The sequence below is a fragment of the Engystomops pustulosus genome, chromosome 4 (genome assembly GCF_040894005.1).
Source record: "Engystomops pustulosus chromosome 4, aEngPut4.maternal, whole genome shotgun sequence".
Classification (NCBI taxonomy): Eukaryota; Metazoa; Chordata; class Amphibia; order Anura; family Leptodactylidae; genus Engystomops; species Engystomops pustulosus.
The window spans coordinates 197,594,445-197,613,044 of record NC_092414.1 but is presented as its reverse complement, the minus strand read 5'-3'; the positions used below and the strand labels follow the sequence as shown (position 1 = coordinate 197,613,044).

The following is an 18,600-nucleotide window of genomic DNA, read 5'->3' as shown; positions in this document are numbered from 1 at the left end:
GGAGAAGACTGGAGGACAGGAGGCCACAGGAGGAGGCTGGAGGACAGGAGTTACAGGAGACTGGAGGACAGGAGGTCACAAGAGGAGACTCAATAACAGGAGACCACAGGAGGAGGATGTAGAACAGGAGACTACAGGAGGAGGCTGAAGGACAGGAGACTACAGGAGGAGGCTGGAGGACAGGAGACTACAGGAGGAGGCTGGAGGACAGGAGGCTACAGGAGGAGGCTGGAGGACAGGAGCTACAGGAGACTGGAGGACAGGAAGTCACAAGAGGAGACTCGAGAACAGGAGACCACAGGAGGAAGATGTAGAACAGGAGACTGCAGGAGGAGGCTGGAGGACAGGAGACCACAGGAAGAGGCTGAAGGACAGTGAACTACAGGAGGAGGCTGGAGGACAGGAGGCCACATTAAGAGGAGGATAGAGAACAGTGGCCACATCATGTAAAGGGAGGTGGGGGTAGGAGTACTGATATTATATATAAAAAAAAGGGGAGATAAATAAAAGTGAAAAACCAAATGAAAAGGGAGGATAAAATTAAAGAGGGGTTTTATATGTTGCTGAGGGGGAATTATATGTGTCCATATGGGGGGATGGCCACAGAAAAGGTGTGTTATACTATGTGGGGGGCCCTTAAGGTCATTATTACTCTATGCTTGCAAGTGGGGCAATGTGTGCGGTTTAGAAGAAAGGGGGAGGGAATTGTTGTACCTTTTTTTTGCCCAAAAGTTCGAAGATATGCTTACTGTAATTTTACTTTCAGAGAAAGTAACCTCTCAGATGTCATGGACCCACCTGCCTATAGCATATAGGAACATTCTGTTGCTGATTTTTTTCTAAATGTTTTTTATATTTATAGACCAATAAACATGAGAGCAACAGTCACCATTAATACAGTAGCAGAGCATAAGCTCTTAGGGCTACACCTGGATGGTTGGGATTCATTTACTATAACTAGACTAGTTTTTGGTGACAAATCATTATACAAAAAGTAACTTTTTTACTTAATTGCATATAACAGTTCAGCATCAGAAGGAGAATGTGCTGCGTCGTAACATGAAGGCCGCACATGTCACACAGCCGTGTGCTCTCCCATTCATCATGTGTCTGAACCAGAAGGATCACAGTACAAGGGGCTCAGTATAACCCAGGTGTAAGATAACCCAATCTCACATTAGGGTGACCACAAGTCAGGCGCATGACTATACCTTCCAACAGTCCCAGATTCAGCAGGACAATCCCGGGTTTGTAGCCACTGTCCCGTCATCCTGGGCAGTTGGATGAATCACCCAGGCCGCCCCTCTCCCCGCAGCATTGTCCTACTGCTCCTTCTACCTCCTCACATGATGTCTGAAGGAGTCATGTGAGGAGGTAGTTACTCCCCACAGCTGGCCCTAACACTCCCTCAATTAACAGTCAGGACCTGGGAGAAAGGAAGTGAGACTGCTGCGGACAAACAAGGGAAAATAAGTAACAGAGGGTTTTGTTTAACAGTCCTATGGGAGCCATTCATCCCATTCATCATGTACCAGAACAGTCACTCTACAATGGGCTCAGTAAAACCCAGGAGTAAGATAACCCAATCTAACATTAGGGTGACCACATACCTACCTGCATACCTTCCAACCATCCCAGATTCAGCAGGACAATCCCGGATTGCAGCCACTGTCCCGCCATCCCGGGCGATAAGAAGAATCTCCCGGGCTGCCCCTCTCTCCCCCGCATTGTCCCACTTGCCCCTGGACCTGTACATTAGAGATGCAGAGCAGCTGAAACATCGAGGCCAGGAGGAGGCAGGATCTACTCTTGCTACCTCCTCACATGATGTCTAAAGCTGTCATGTGACTCCTCCCCTAAGCTGGCTCCACCCCTTACTCGATTTACAGTTAGAGTCCAGGAGAGAGAAAGTGAGACTGCTGCGGGCGAACAAGGGAAGGTAAGTAACAGAGGGTTTTGTTTAATACTCCTATGGGAGCCACAGGCAGGGGAAGATAGAGGACAGGAGGACACAGAATGAGACTAGAGGACAGGAGGTCACAAGAGAAGACTTGAGGACAGGGAGCTATAAGAGGTGGCTGGAGGACACGGGGCTACAGGAGGAGGCTGGAGGACAGGGGGTACATGAGGAGGGTGGAGGACAGGGGGCTACAGGAGGAGGCTGGAGGACAGGGGGATACAAGAGGAGGATGGAGGACAGGGGTCAACAGGAGGAGGCTGGAGAACAGGAGGTCACAAGAGGAGGCTGGAGGACAGGAGACCACAGGAGGAGGATGTAGGACAGGAGACTACAGGAGGAGGCTGGAGGACAGGAGCTACAGGAGAAGACTTGAGGATGGGAGGTCACAAGAGGAGACTGGAGGACAGGGGGCTACAGGAGGAGGCTGGAGGACAGGAGGTCACAAGAGGAGACTCGAGAACAGGAGACCACAGGAGGAGGATGTAGAACAGGAGACTGCAGGAGGAGGACAGGGGGCCACAGGAGGAGGCTTGAGGACAGGAGGTCACAAGAGGAGACTGGAGGATAGGAGACCACAGGAGGAGGCTGGAGGACAGGAGACCACAGGAAGAGGCTGAAGGACAGGAGACTACAGGAGGAGGCTGGAGGACAGGGGACTACAGGAGGAGGCTGGAGGACAGGAGACTACAGGAGGAGGCTGGAGGACAGGAGACTACAGGAGGAGGCTGGAGGACAGGAGACTACAGGAGGAGGCTGGAGGACAGGAGGCTACAGGAGGAGGCTGGAGGACAGGAGCTACAGGAGACTGGAGGACAGGAGGTCACAAGAGGAGACTCGAGAACAGGAGACCACAGGAGGAGGATGTAGAACAGGAGACTGCAGGAGGAGGCCAGAGGACAGGGGGCCACAGGAGGAGGCTTGAGGACAGGAGGTCACAAGAGGAGACTGGAGGATAGGAGACTACAGGAGGAGGCTGGAGGACAGGAGACTACAGGAAGAGGCTGAAGGACAGGAGACTACAGGAGGAGGCTGGAGGACAGGAGACTACAGGAGGAGGCTGGAGGACAGGAGGTCACAAGAGGAGACTCGAGAACAGGAGACCACAGGAGGAGGATGTAGAACAGGAGACTGCAGGAGGAGGACAGGGGGCCACAGGAGGAGGCTTGAGGACAGGAGGTCACAAGAGGAGACTGGAGGATAGGAGACCACAGGAGGAGGCTGGAGGACAGGAGACCACAGGAAGAGGCTGAAGGACAGGAGACTACAGGAGGAGGCTGGAGGACAGGGGACTACAGGAGGAGGCTGGAGGACAGGAGACTACAGGAGGAGGCTGGAGGACAGGAGACTACAGGAGGAGGCTGGAGGACAGGAGACTACAGGAGGAGGCTGGAGGACAGGAGGCTACAGGAGGAGGCTGGAGGACAGGAGCTACAGGAGACTGGAGGACAGGAGGTCACAAGAGGAGACTCGAGAACAGGAGACCACAGGAGGAGGATGTAGAACAGGAGACTGCAGGAGGAGGCCAGAGGACAGGGGGCCACAGGAGGAGGCTTGAGGACAGGAGGTCACAAGAGGAGACTGGAGGATAGGAGACTACAGGAGGAGGCTGGAGGACAGGAGACTACAGGAAGAGGCTGAAGGACAGGAGACTACAGGAGGAGGCTGGAGGACAGGAGACTACAGGAGGAGGCTGGAGGACAGGAGACCACAGGAGGAGGCTGGAGGACAGGAGGCCACAGGAGGAGGCTGGAGGACAGGAGGCCACAGGAGGAGGCTGGAGGACAGGAGACCACAGGAAGAGGCTGAAGGACAGTGAACTACAGGAGGAGGCTGGAGGACAGGAGGTCACATTAAGAGGAGGATAGAGAACAGTGGCCACACCATGTAATGGGAGGTGGGGGTAGGAGTACTGATATTATATATAAATAAAAGGGGAGATAAATAAAAGTGAAAAACCAAATGAAAAGGGAGGATAAAATTAAAGAGGGGTTTTATATGTTGCTGAGGGGGAATTATATGTGTCCATATGGGGGGATGGACACAGAAAAGGTTTGTTATACTATGTGGGGGGCCCTTAAGGTCATTATTACTCTATGCTTGCAAGTGGGGCAATGTGTGCGGTTTAGAAAAAAGGGGGAGGGAATTGTTGTACCTTTTTTTTGCCCAAAAGTTCGAAGATATGCTTACTGTAATTTTACTTTCAGAGAAAGTAACCTCTCAGATGTCATGGACCCACCTGCCTATAGCATATAGGAACATTCTGTTGCTGATTTTTTTCTAAACATTTTTTATATTTATAGACTAGAGATGAGCGAACACTAAAATGCTCGGGTACTCGTTATTCGAGACGAACTTTTCCCGATGCTCGAGTGCTCGTCTCGAATAACGAACCCCATTGAAGTCAATGGGAGACCCGAGCATTTTTCAAGGGGACCAAGGCTCTGCACAGGGAAGCTTGGCCAAACACCTGGGAACCTCAGAAAAGGATGGAAACACCACGGAAATGGACAGGAAACAGCAGGGGCAGCATGCATGGATGCCTCTGAGGCTGCATAATCGCACCATTATGCCAAAATTATGGGCAACAGCATGGCCATGACAGAGTGACAGAATGAAGCTAGATAGCATCTAAAACATGCAATAATTGACCCTGACACTATAGGGGACGGCATGCAGAGGCAGCGGCAGCAGGCTAGAGAGTGTCATGGCGACATACCCTAAATGGACTCAGGCTTCAAACCAATGGGTGGCAGAGAGGAACCAAAGGAGGTGAGCAAGAAGCGCTCAAATAATATCGGTACATGATAAAAGTTTGCCAGTATATTTTGTGGATTACACAGCAGGGTGGCGACAAAGTTAACATGGAAGCCATGAAAACAACCCAAAATTCTGCCTGACACAGCTCGTTTGATAAGGGGACCATGTATGGAGGCAGTGAACTAGTAGTAGATTAAAGGTGCTGCAGTTAAAACTATGTTAGTTGGATCTTGGGATGGAGCTGGCGCTCTGCAGCCAGGCGAGCTTTCGCCAATCCAAGCCCCTGTCTATAGGCTACTCCCCAAACAGCACTTCTAAGAACCTTTTGTATAAGATCAAGTGTAGTAGCGTTCTTATAAGTTTAGGATATGGCGGGTGAGGGGAATGTAAACAGATGCGCAAGAAGCGCTGAAATAATATCCCTAAATGGTAAAAGTTTGCAAGTATATTTTGGGGATTACACAGCAGGGTGGCGACAAAGTTAACAACTTTGATGTGAAATGCCCTGTAATAGCTCTTGGGCGGTGTGCCTTTTATCGCCTAGGCTCAGCAGTTTCAGCACCGCCTGCTGTCGCTTAGCGACGGCACTGCTGCTGTGCCTAGAGCTACCGACTGATGGCGCCATGCCCACGGATGGTAATTCGGAGGAGGAGGAGGTGGAGGAGGGGTGGGAGGAGGTATAGTAGGCCTTTGAGACCTGGACCGAGGTAGGCCCCGCAATTCTCTGCGTCGGCAGTATATGACCAGCCCCAGGGTCAGACTCGGTCCCAGCCTGCACCAAGTTAAGTGTAGTAGCGTTCTTATAAGTTTGGGATATGGCGGGTGAGGGGAATGTAAACAGATGCGCAAGAAGCGCATGATGCGCATGGAGCTGGCGTTCCGCTGCCAGGCGAGCTTTCGCCAATCCAAGCCCCTGTCTCTAGGCTACTCCCCAAACAGCACTTCTAAGAACCTTTTGTATAAGATCAAGTGTAGTAGCGTTCTTATAAGTTTAGGATATGCCGGGTGAGGGGAATGTAAACAGATGCGCAAGAAGCGCTGAAATAATATCCCTAAATGGTAAAAGTTTGCCAGTATATTTTGTGGATAACACAGCAGGGTGGCGACAAAGTTAACAACTTTGATGTGGAATCCATGAAAACAACCCAAATTTCTGCCTGACACACCTCGTTTGATAAAGGGACGATGTATGGAGGCAGCTATATGGACGACTTTTGGAGGTAGCAATGGAGACAACGTGTGGAGGCTGCTATGGAGACAATTTAATTTGGATAGTGCCTGTATGTGGCAGTCCCAAACATTTTTCAAACCAGAGGAGCAGGTAGGTGGCCCTCCAGTAAAATGGGATAGATTGAGTGCCTGTATGTGGCAGTCCCAAAAATGTTTCAAACCAGAGGAGCAGGTAGGTGGCCCTGCAGTAAAATGGAATAGATTGAGTGCCTGTATGTGGCAGTCCCAAAAATGTTTCAAACCAGAGGAGCAGGTAGGTGGCCCTCCAGTAAAATGGAATAGATTGAGTGCCTGTATGTGGCAGTCCCAAAAATTGTTCAAACCAGAGGAGCAGGTAGGTGGCCCTGCAGTAAAATGGAATAGATTGAGTGCCTGTATGTGGCAGTCCCAAAAATTTTTTAAAACAGAGGACCGGGTAGGTGGCCCTCCAGAAAAATGGAATAGATTGAGTGCCTGTATGTGGCACTCACAAAAATTGTTTCAAACAGAGGACCGGGTAGGTGGCCCTCCAGAAAAATTAAATGCATGAAGTACTATAGCAAGAGCCAGTGGGCCCTGTCAAAAAATAGCCATTTTCCTCTGCTTTACTGTACAAAGAGGAGGAGAAGGAGGAAAATGAGGAGGAGGAGGAGGAGTGGATCAATTATTCAGGTTGAGCTTCCTTCACCTGGTGGAGATTGGAAATTCTGAGAAATCCAGCCTTTATTCATTTTAATAAGCGTCAGCCTGTCAGCGCTGTCAGTCGACAGGCGTGTACGCTTATCGGTGATGATGCCACCAGCTGCACTGAAAACCCGCTCGGACAAGACGCTAGCGGCAGGGCAGGCAAGAACCTCCAAGGCGTACAGCGCCAGTTCGTGCCACATGTCCAGCTTTGAAACCCAGTAGTTGTAGGGAGCTGTGTGATCATTTAGGACGATGGTATGGTCAGCTACGTACTCCCTCACCATCTTTCTGTAAAGATCAGCCCTACTCTGCCGAGACTGGGGACAGGTGACAGTGTCTTGCTGGGGTGACATAAAGCTGGCAAAAGCCTTGTAAAGCGTACCCTTGCCAGTGCTGGACAAGCTGCCTGCTCGCCTACTCTCCCTCGCTACTTGTCCCGCAGAACTACGCACTCTGCCGCTAGCGCTGTCAGAAGGGAAATACTGTTTCAGCTTGTGCACCAGGGCCTGCTGGTATTCATGCATTCTCACACTCCTTTCCTCTCCAGGGATGAGAGTGGAAAGATTTTGCTTGTACCGTGGGTCCAGGAGAGTGAACACCCAGTAATCGGTGCTGGAATAAATTCTTTGAACGCGAGGGTCACGGGATAGGCAGCCTAGCATGAAATCTGCCATATGCGCCAGAGTACCAACGCGTAAGAATTCACTCCCCTCACTGGCCTGACTGTCCATTTCCTCCTCCTCCAACTCCTCCAACTCCTCTTCTTCTGCCCATACACGCTGAACAGTGAAGGACTCAACAATGGTCCCCTCTTGTGTCTCGCCAACATTCTCCTCCTCTTCCTCCTCATCCTCCTCCACCTCCACCTCCTCCGATATGCGCTGAGAAACAGACCTCAGGGTGCTTTGGCTATCAACAAGGGAATATTCTTCCCCCGTCTCTTGTGACGAGCGCAAAGCTTCCGACTTCATGCTGACCAGAGAGTTTTTCAACAGGCCAAGCAGCGGGATGGTGAGGCTGATGATGGCGGCATCGCCACTGACCATCTGTGTTGACTCCTCAAAGTTACTCAGCACCTGACAGATATCAGACATCCACGTCCACTCCTCATTGTAGACTTGAGGAAGCTGACTGACCTGACTACCAGTTCTGGTGGAAGTTGACATCTGGCAGTCTACAATCGCTCTGCGCTGCTGGTAAACTCTGGATAACATGGTCAGTGTTGAATTCCACCTCGTGGGCACGTCGCACAACAGTCGGTGAGCGGGCAGTTGGAGGCGGCGCTGCGCTGCCCTGAGAGTGGCAGCATCTGGGCTGGACTTCCTGAAATGCGCACAGATGCGGCGCACCTTCGTGAGCAAATCAGACAGATTGGGGTATGTCTTGAGGAAACGCTGCACTATCAGATTTAACACATGGGCCAGGCATGGCACATGTGTCAGTCTGCCGAGTTGCAGAGCCGCCACCAGGTTACGGCCGTTGTCACACACAACCATTCCCGGCTTGAGGTTCAGCGGTGCCAGCCACAGATCAGTCTGCGCCGTGATGCCCTGTAATAGCTCTTGGGCGGTGTGCCTTTTGTCGCCTAGGCTCAGCAGTTTGAGCACCGCCTGCTGTCGCTTAGCGACGGCACTGCTGCTGTGCCTAGAGCTACCGACTGATGGCGCCGTGCCCACGGATGGTAGTTCGGAGGAGGAGGTGGAGGAGGGGTGGGAGGAGGAGGAGGCATAGTAGGCCTGAAACACCTGGACCGAGGTAGGCCCCGCAATCCTCGGCGTCGGCAGTATATGAGCAGCCCCAGGGTCAGACTCGGTCCCAGCCTCCACCAAGTTAACCCAATGTGCCATCAGCGATATATAGTGGCCCTGCCCGGCAGCACTCGTCCACGTGTCCGTGGTCAGGTGGACCTTGTCAGAAACGGCGTTGGTCAGGGCACGGATGATGTTGTCTGACACGTGCTGGTGCAGGGCTGGGACGGCACATCGGGAAAAGTAGTGGCGGCTGGGGACCGAATACCGAGGGGCGGCCGCCGCCATGAGGTTGCGAAAGGCCTCGGTCTCTACTAGCCTATAGGGCAGCATCTCCAGGCTAAGCAATCTGGAGATGTGCACATTAAGGGCTTGGGCGTGCGGGTGGGTTGCACTATATTTGCGTTTCCGCTCCAGCGTCTGGGGTATGGAGAGCTGAACGCTGGTGGATGCTGTGGAGGATCGTGGAGGCGACGATGGGGTTTTTGTGCCAGGGTCCTGGGCAGGGGGCTGACTAGCAGCTGACACAGGGGAAGGAGCAGTGGTGTGCACGGCCGGAGGTGAACGGGCTTGTTGCCACTGAGTGGGGTGCTTAGCATTCATATGCCTGCGCATACTGGTGGTAGTTAAGCTAGTAGTGGTGGAACCCCTGCTGAGCCTGGTTTGGCAAATGTTGCACACCACAGTCCGTCGGTCATCCGGTGTTTCCTTAAAGAACCTCCACACTTCTGAAGATCTAGCCCTCGCCGCAAGAGCCCTCACCACGGGAGCTTCACTAGTTGACAGTGGCGCTGATGCACCAGCTCTGGCCCTGCCTCTCCGTCTGGCCCCACCACTGCCTCTTCCAACCTGTTCAGGTCGAGGACTCTCCTCCGTCTCAGAAGCACTGTGTTCACCCGGCCTCTCAACCCAGCTTGGGTCTGTCACCTCATCATCCTCCGATCCCTCAGTCTGCTCCCCCCTCGGACTTCCTGCCCTGACAACAACTTCCCCACTGTCTGACAACCGTGTCTCCTCATCGTCGGACACCTCTTTACACACTTCCACTACGTCAAGAAGGTCATCATCACCCACAGACTGTGACTGGTGGAAAACCTGGGCATCGGAAAATTGCTCAGCAGCAACCGGACAAGTGGTTTGTGACTGTGGGAAGGGTCCAGAAAACAGTTCCTCAGAGTATGCCGGTTCAAATGCCAAATTTTCCTGGGAGGGGGCAGACTGGGGGGGAGGAGGCTGAGGTGCAGGAGCTGGAGGAGTGGGGATTTCGGTGACATGGGTGGACTGCGTGGAAGACTGACTGGTGGTGGACAAATTGCTCGAAGCATTGTCAGCAATCCACGACATCACCTGTTCGCACTGTTCTGGCCTCAACAGTGCTCTACCACGAGTCCCAGTAACTTCAGACATGAACCTAGGGAGTGTAGCTCTGCGGCGTTCCCCTGCTCCCTCATCAGCAGGTGGTGTCTCACCCCGCCCAGGACCACGGCCTCTGACCCCTGCAGTAGTTGGACGCCCACGTCCCCGCCCTCGTCCTCTACCCCTAGCCCTCGGGTTAAACATTTTTAAAATGAGAGTTATAACTTTTTTTTTTTTTTTTTACTTCTTTTTGTTTTTTTTGGTGTTTTTTTGTGTTTTTTTTTTTTTTTGTGTTTTTTGTTTTTTTTTGAGTTTTTAAAACCAAACAATCCTATCCTATTGCTATGGCTATTTTCTAGCCAAGTATCAAAGGAAGCACACTACTATGCCAGATGAGATGACACTGAGTTATTGCCTAATAGAAATCCAACCCCTACTGAATTTTGCCACTTCGGCCTTTGCTATGGATATGTGCGCCACTAAGCGCAGAACACAGCGGTCGCAAGTCTCACTACAAATTGCTCAGAATTGGCAAGTACATGCACTGCAGAAACTACAGCCACCAGCAGATCAACCAGAAATCAAATATATAGAACGCTACTGTAGGCTTCAAGAAGCTGTTTGTATTCTCCTATGGCTATTTTCTAGCCAAGTATCAAAGGAAGCACACTACTATGCCAGATGAGATGACACTGAGTTATTGCCTAATAGAAATCCAACCCCTACTGAATTTTGCCACTTCGGCCTTTGCTATGGATATGTGCGCCACTAAGCGCAGAACACAGCGGTCGCAAGTCTCACTACAAATTGCTCAGAATTGGCAAGTACATGCACTGCAGAAACTACAGCCACCAGCAGATCAACCAGAAATCAAATATATAGAACGCTACTGTAGGCTTCAAGAAGCTATTTGTATTCTCCTATGGCTATTTTCTAGCCAAGTATCAAAGGAAGCACAGTACTATGCCAGATGAGATGACACTGAGTTATTGCCTAATAGAAATCCAACCCCTACTGAATTTTGCCACTTCGGCCTTTGCTATGGATATGTGTGCCACTAAGAGCTAAACACAACGGTAGCAAGTCCCCCTGCTAATTCCTCACAAAATGGTAAAAGATGCAAATTAAAATAAAAAAAGTATAACGTTATTGTAGCCCTAAGAAGGGCTGTTGGGTTCTTTGAGAATCACTCCTGCCTAACAGTAAGCTAATAGAACACCCTAACGCTTTCCCTGACCAGCAGCAGCTCTCTCCCTAGCGGCATCCAGAGACAGAATGATCCGAGCAGCGCGGCCAGCGGCTAGTCTATCCCAGGGTCACCTGATCTGGCCAGCCAACCACTGCTATCGACGTGTAAGGGTACCACGTCATGCTGGGTGGAGTGCAGAGTCTCCTGGCTTGTGATTGGCTCTGTTTCTGGCCGCCAAAAAGCAAAACGGCGGGAGCTGCCATTTTCTCGAGCGGGCGAAGTATTCGTCCGAGTAACGAGCAGTTTCGAGTACCCTAATGCTCGACCGAGCATCAAGCTCGGACGAGCATGTTCGCTCATCTCTATTATAGACCAATAAACATGAGAGCAACAGTCACCATTAATACAGTAGCAGAGCATAAGCTCTTAGGGCTACACCTGGATGGTTGGGATTCATTTACTATAACTAGACTAGTTTTTGGTGACAAATCATTATACAAAAAGTAACTTTTTTACTTAATTGCATATAACAGTTCAGCATCAGAAGGAGAATGTGCTGCGTCGTAACATGAAGGCCGCACATGTCACACAGCCGTGTGCTCTCCCATTCATCATGTGTCTGAACCAGAAGAATCACAGTACAAGGGGCTCAGTATAACCCAGGTGTAAGATAACCCAATCTCACATTAGGGTGACCACAAGTCAGGACCACGACGTACTGTAATTTTACTTTCAGTGGAAGTAACCCCTCAGATGTCATGGACTCGCCTGCCTGTGGCATCTGAGGGGTGTAAGTGTGTGAGTGGAGTTGGGAGAATGTCAGGAATGCGCAGAAGAAAGCAGCAGGCAGAGTGCTGGAGGAGATGTCAGGCATCACAAGCTCCAATGTAAATTATCCATTTTTTATTTTACAGGGAATCACCATGTTTCGGGCCAGTGGTGGCTTAGTAGAGGAGGGAGGAACAGGTCTTAAATAAAGTGAACAAAAAACAGGGTGCCGAGTCCCATAGGGAAGTAAAGCGCACCCACATGAGGTGGTACAAACAAGCCAGCACACCCAGGGTAATAAACAATTAAACTTTATTAAATAGTTTTACCGTATATACTCGTGTATAAGACAAGTTTTTCAGCACAAAAAATGTGCTTAAAACCCCCACCTGGGTTTATACACGAGTCAATAAAAATAATAAACTTACATACTCATTTTCTGGTGCCCCCGATGCTCGTCGCTGCTCATCTTCCATCTCCTCCATGGTGCTCCGCTGCCTGCGACAATGATGGCATCAGCGGCCGCATCATAGCGTGCGGCTGCCAGCAGAGGACATATCTGCCGGGTGTTACAGCAGAGAGAAGACAGAAGAGGAGCTGCACCAAACATCGGGGGTGCCAGAAGGTGAGTATGTAACTTTTTATTTTTTTTTAAGTGCTGAGCAAATTAGGGGCTGCTGTATACTACATGGGGCTGGCAGGCTATATACTACAGGGGCTGGCAGGCTGTATACTACTGGGGGCTGGCTGGCTATATACTAGAGGGGGCTGGCTGGCTATATACTACAGGGGGCTGGCTGGCTGTATACTACAGGGGCTGGCAGGCTATATATTACAGGGGGCTGGATGGCTATATACTACAGGGGCTGGCAGGCTATATACTGCAGGGGCTGGAAGGCTACATACTACAGGGGGCTGGCAGGCTATATACTACAGGAGGCTGGCTGGCTATATACTACAGGGGGCTGGCTATATACTACAGGGGCTGGCAGGCTATGTACTACAGGGGGCTGGCAGGCTATATACTACAGGGGCTGGCTGGCTATATACTAAAGTGGGCTGGCAGGCTATATACTACAGGGGCTGGCAGGCTGTATACTTCTGGGGGCTGGCTGGCTATATACTACAGGGGGCTGGCAGGCTATATACTACAGGGGGCTGGCAGGCTATATACTACAGGGGCTGGCTGGCTATATACTACAGGGGGCTGGCAGGCTATATACTACTGGGGGCTGGCTGGCTATATACTACAGGGGGCTGGCTGGCTGTATACTACAGGGGCTGGCAGGCTATATATTACAGGGGGCTGGATGGCTATATACTACAGGGGCTGGCAGGCTATACACTACAGGGGGCTGGCCGGCTATATACTGCAGGGGCTGGCAGGCTACATACTACAGGGGGCTGGCAGGCTATATACTACAGGGGGCTGGCTGGCTATATACTACAGGGGGCTGGCTATATACTACAGGGGCTGGCAGGCTACATACTACAGGGGGCTGGCAGGCTATATACTACAGGGGCTGGCTGGCTATATACTAAAGGGGGCTGGCAGGCTATATACTACAGGGGTTGGCTGCCTATATACTACAGGGGGCTGGCAGGCTATATACTACAGGGGCTGGCAGGCTATATACTACAGGGGGCTGGCTGGCTATATACTACAGGGGCTGGCAGGCTTTACACTACAGGGGGCTGGCTGGATATATACTACAGGGGGCTGGCAGGCTATATACTACCACCCAGGTCAACATCTGCAAAGAGTTTGTATGTTCTCTCTGTGTTGGCGTGGGTTTCCTCCAGGTCCTCCAGTTTCCTCCCACACTCCAAAACATACTGGTAGATTGTTTAGATTGTGAACCCCATGAGGACAGGGGCCAATTTGACATGCTTTTTGCAGCGCTGCGTAATCTGTGTGCGCTATATAAATAAAGAATTATTATTATTATTACAGTGGCTAGCAAGCTATATACTACTGGGGTCTAGCTGACTACATACTAAAGGGGGCTGGCTATATACTACAGGGGGCTGGCAGACTATATACTGAGAGACTGTGACTAAGGCATTTCCCACCCTCGGCTTATACTCGAGTCAATAGTTTTCCCCAGTTTTTGGTGGTAAAATTAGGGGCCTTGGCTTATACTTGGGTGAGCTTGAGTATATACGTAAAGTAAGTATTAAGTTTTATGTAGTATTTTTTTCGGGGGTGTTTCAGGGGACTTTGGGGGGGGGGACACAGAATAAATTATAATATGCTGCTGAGGTGATTTAACAGTTCTGTATGACACATCCTGAGGTGCACGGCGGGTCCAGGATTCTTGCCTGCCATAATAATCCCCTCTACATCTGCAGCAGCCCTGCCAGGGGGGTCCTGGAGTGTCCTGCAGGCAGATGGAAATGGTGCCTGTTGCAGCTAGATGCAGGGGCCAGGTCAGTGAAGCACACGGTAGGACTACGGATTAAGTGATGGGAAATGTAGTCTGAGCACCGTACAACTAATTATTGTCGTGAATGGGGACCTGACCACCCGAAAACTACCAACACCAGCATGCACCATGAGGAGCCCTGTCTGCGAGTCACAGGTTTACAACCCCTGCTTTAGGGCAACCACATGTTAGGTGCAGCATCTCACCTCCTAGCTCTCCCATACATCAGTTACACACTCCTGACCAATGTACAGGACATCAATGTAGATTGGGGCTGTTGGCTACTGCATTTGACCAGGAGGCATAAAGAGATGAAAACTTACAGATCAGGTAAATGACATCACATAACAATCAAGAAAGAAAACAATACAAACATTAATTTCTGTTTTCAACCAAATAACAATCCTTGTTTCAGCATCAGAAGGAGAATGTGCCGCGTCGTAACATGAAGGCTGTACATGTCACACAGCCGTGTGCTCTCCCATTCATCATGTGTCTGAACCAGAAGGATCACAGTACAAGGGGCTCAGTATGACCCAGGTGTAAGATAACCCAATCTCACATTAGGGGGATCACAAGTCAGGAGCATGACTTACTGTAATTTTGCTTTCACTGAAAGTAACCTCTCAGATGTCATGGACTCGTCTGCCTATGGTATCTGAGGAGTGTAAGTGTCTGATTGGAGATACAAATGACAAAGTTAGTGATGTGGCTGCCAAAAGTTGAAATAAACAACCTGTAATAAGGTGCAGACCATTAATAATTGCACAATAGTCAACATTTTATTTACACAATTCACTGATAAATGACACCCAATATGCAAAAAACAAGCCCTCACACAGCTACAGGACTGGAAAGATTTAAAAAAAATCTGGCTTTTGAAAATTCTAGGATATAAAAATAGAAAATGGTTGTGATAGAAACGGAAAACATTTTCATGGGGGGATTTATCATAGTGTGGAGTAAGCTAAAGTCTGGAGGTAAAAATAGGGCGCAACTTTCGAGGCTTCTACGCCAGAAAACTGACATACAAGCTGAGAGAGGGATCTTATAGGTGGCTCTGTGTGACCCCATTGATCAAGACTCCGCCTGGGTCAATCGAGCCGCCCCTTATCCTCTGCTGTAATAACCCCGGGTAATGCGGCCATTGTACACACACACAGAATGCATAGAGAATACAATGACTGGGAGACACTGCCCCCTAGTGCTCCTGCCTGATAACACAGCTTGCTAAGCGAGACTATGCTATCCTATAACATCAGTTGCCATCTAGTGGCCACAAGGGTCATGACACAATTATTAGAAGTTTTTAAAGTATTTTTCTACATATATTATTCAGTTGCAACAGTGAGAATGTATCAGGAACATAGTAAGTATATTTTTTGTCCTCGTGCCTGCCTCTGTTTTACTGAATTCCTCAAAAACCCCTTAAGAGCCTATGCACACGAACGAATATATATGTCCCCCATAGTTGTCTACGGCGCCCCCGGGCTCTGTACAGTGAGTACAACGTGTGCTCACCATACCGTGCCCGCAAAAAAATAGAGCATGCTCTATCTTTGACCGTAAGATCGGCGTGTGGCTCTATTCTCTTGGGAGAGGCGGAGGGCACGCCCAACGTGTGCCCGTACGCAGTGGTGTAACTTGAAGCTGATGGGTCCCAGTGCAAAGTCTGTGCCAGGCCCCCGAATATAATGTATGGTTTCTAGTAATAGTCTTCTCATATGGGAAAGTGACAAATGATGGGACCCCTAAACGTCTTGGGCCCAGGTGTGACCGCACCCTCTGCACCCCCTCTAGTTATGCCCCTGCCCGTACAGTTATGGCCAGACGGGCACATGTTAGTGTGCATGGACCCTATGGCAGTGTTTACATCTGACCATGGCCCCTCACTCCATCAATATCCGTGCTATCGGCATCTTGGGGAGTTGCATCTATCATGGACTCAGCCCCTATATGGTTTTCCCACTTTACCTCGTGATTTTTGTAATGTGTGTGTATAGTGTGTGAAGGGAGGCAGGATCTGAGGTAATTTACCAAAATACATCTATTAATAGTTCTGCTCCGCTTTCTTGATATGTAAAGTGAAGCCGCCAGTCTTTTACCTCATCATTTTACCTCATGTCTTTTACCTCATCATTTTACCTCATGTCTTTCACCTCATCATTTTACCTCATGTCTTTTACCTCATCATTTTACCTCATGTCTTTCACCTCATCATTTTACCTCATGTCTTTTACCTCATCATTTTACCTCATGTCTTTTACCTCATCATTTTACCTCATGTCTTTTACCTCATCATTTTACCTCATGTCTTTCACCTCATCATTTTACTTCATGTCTCTTACCTCATCCTTTTACCTCATGAGCCGGACATTCCTGACCATAAAATGGCGGCAGATGGAGGGTGATGTGATCTCTGTGACTGCCCTCAGTGGTGAAGCCTGTATCATCCGTGTATAGTACGTTTTTGCTTTCTGTTTCTAGGAAATACCAAGTGACCTGAAGCTTATATTTTAGCCAATAACATCATTGACCAGATTTCTTTAATTTTTGCAGATTGGTAACGGATGACACACGGATAAGATACTGATTGTATACTGAACAAATATTGGATGCAAATACCAACATTTTACGTCCCATATATAAGAAAATATGTCTCCGAGCTCGGCTGAATGGAGAGTTTGCTGTACACGTGTATAAACTCTGCTCTTCGTGGCGCTCCCATAGACCTGGAGGGAAAGCGGTTGCACTGCAAATGATCCATTCCGCTTGGTCCGGGAAGGGTCACTTACCTTTTATCAGAGGTATGTGCAACATCCCTGTCAATGCAAGGCAGAGGAGTTGTTGTGAATAAGCCCCTAATATGTGTGTTCCCCTAATCCTAATAGTGAGTCTCATCCAATGATATGCCTCAATGCACTTGATTGTGAACTGGAGTGTGATTGGAGGAGGAGATCACCTGACCAGGGATTAATTAAACCCTTAGTCAGGGGAGGAGTGGCTCTCTTAGCATCTAGCTTCTGACTGAGAAGCACCACCTCAGAGCTCGTGCTCTGACCCTAGGCCTCAGCAGCTCTATAGAGTGTCAGGGCTAACACTGAACTATTCCAGGATAAAGCTGCAGCTTCCTACATTGGATACAGCTCTATCCCAGCCTGCCCCTGCATGCAGGCTGGTGAACAGACTCCTGTGGTTCTCCCTCCAAGAGCACTCCCAGTATCCTACCTCTGTAAGGAATCGTTCAGCACGTTGCCTGCCGTCGCTGTTGGTCCGAATAAAGAACTGTAAGCTGGTCCCTGCTACAGCTGTAACATCAATGTCGCCCCATCCATCTACCAGGGACACACACTACAGACTCTAAGGGCTGCCCCAGGGAGAATCAGTACCACAGCCTCTCCCTCTATATCATTTCTTGCACTTCCTGCTGGAGACCTGCCAGGCTGTGGGACAGGCTCCGGTCCCCATAACAAGCACCGTGACACTAGTGTGCCTAGAACGCAACCGCCAGCCACTCCGGTATTCTGGGCCCCGGCTGCCTCCAGGCCCCAAGAAAAGGCTAGGCCTCGGTGGGGGATGTTGCAAGTTGCGTCACGATCAGGATTTCTACTTCTGTGCCTTATTCTGGCACTATAGACTGTCCTTTATTGAACAACTACTGTGCTGCCTAAACCTGCTACCATTCGGGTTTAGGCCCAATTGACTTTGTGCTATTTTCAACATTGACTGTGTTACTGCATTGCCACATGCTGTTGAGCTCTGCTCCAGCACTCCGGAGGTTAATCCCTGCAACGGACTCTGGTGCAGAAGCGCCAGAAGTATTTACCTCAGGAAACTGTGGTGCAGCAAATATTTCCAGCCCGGCACCGGAATTCTTAGAAGCCTTGGAGACTGTCATCGTGGTCTCCGCACAGCCGGTCCGGAGGCCCTCCGCTGGGCAACGGCTGCGTCGCGGACTGACCTGAGCCTCCGTCATGAGGACCTATCTGCAGTCAGTGACGAAGCAACAAGCACCACCCGGGCGGTTCCTGCTGCCTCTCCTGGCTACCATGCTGGTACCGCGGGCCCACGTGGAGAGGCCCCAACTCCTGCCAAACCAGCGCCTGAGCCTATTACGACTGCCGAGCCAGCGTCTGGGCCTACTACAGTTGCTGATCATATGGTTCCTGCTGTGGTTCCCGATCCTCCGTCTGCTCCCGCTCCAGTTCTGGCACCTCCCCAACCACCTGTGAGATCAGAGCCTCCCCCGGAGAGACAGCCTGCAGCACCGGCACCCCCGCAACCTCGGGGCCGAGTGAGGCCCTGCCCCGGCATCTCCGAGACGCTGTCTTGGAACAGAGACATCGGGAAAAGGAGACCCAGCAGTTCATGGCAGGTCAATCCAAAGAAGGCACTTGGGTCAAGAAGAACCGGACCACCGGGATGGTCCGTTACTTCGACCGCCAGCGGGGTTACTGCTTCGCCACCCAGGACTACACCGGACGGGAGGTCTTTATTCCC

At 50.3% G+C, this 18,600-nt stretch overlaps 3 non-coding genes across 3 annotated transcripts; all 3 read right to left on the bottom strand.

The window, feature by feature from the left end:
- Positions 1 to 1,029: 1,029 nt before the first annotated feature.
- Positions 1,030 to 1,125, bottom strand: LOC140129345 (small nucleolar RNA U13). The gene has a single exon (XR_011855538.1). It is a non-coding gene; the product is annotated as a small nucleolar RNA U13 (small nucleolar RNA).
- Positions 1,126 to 11,444: 10,319 nt separating this feature from the next.
- On the bottom strand, positions 11,445 to 11,540 carry LOC140129349 (small nucleolar RNA U13). The gene has a single exon (XR_011855542.1). It is a non-coding gene; the product is annotated as a small nucleolar RNA U13 (small nucleolar RNA).
- A 2,975-nt stretch (positions 11,541 to 14,515) lies between these two features.
- On the bottom strand, positions 14,516 to 14,611 carry LOC140129347 (small nucleolar RNA U13). Its single transcript, XR_011855540.1, has one exon. It is a non-coding gene; the product is annotated as a small nucleolar RNA U13 (small nucleolar RNA).
- Between the last annotated feature and the right edge of the window lie 3,989 nt (positions 14,612 to 18,600).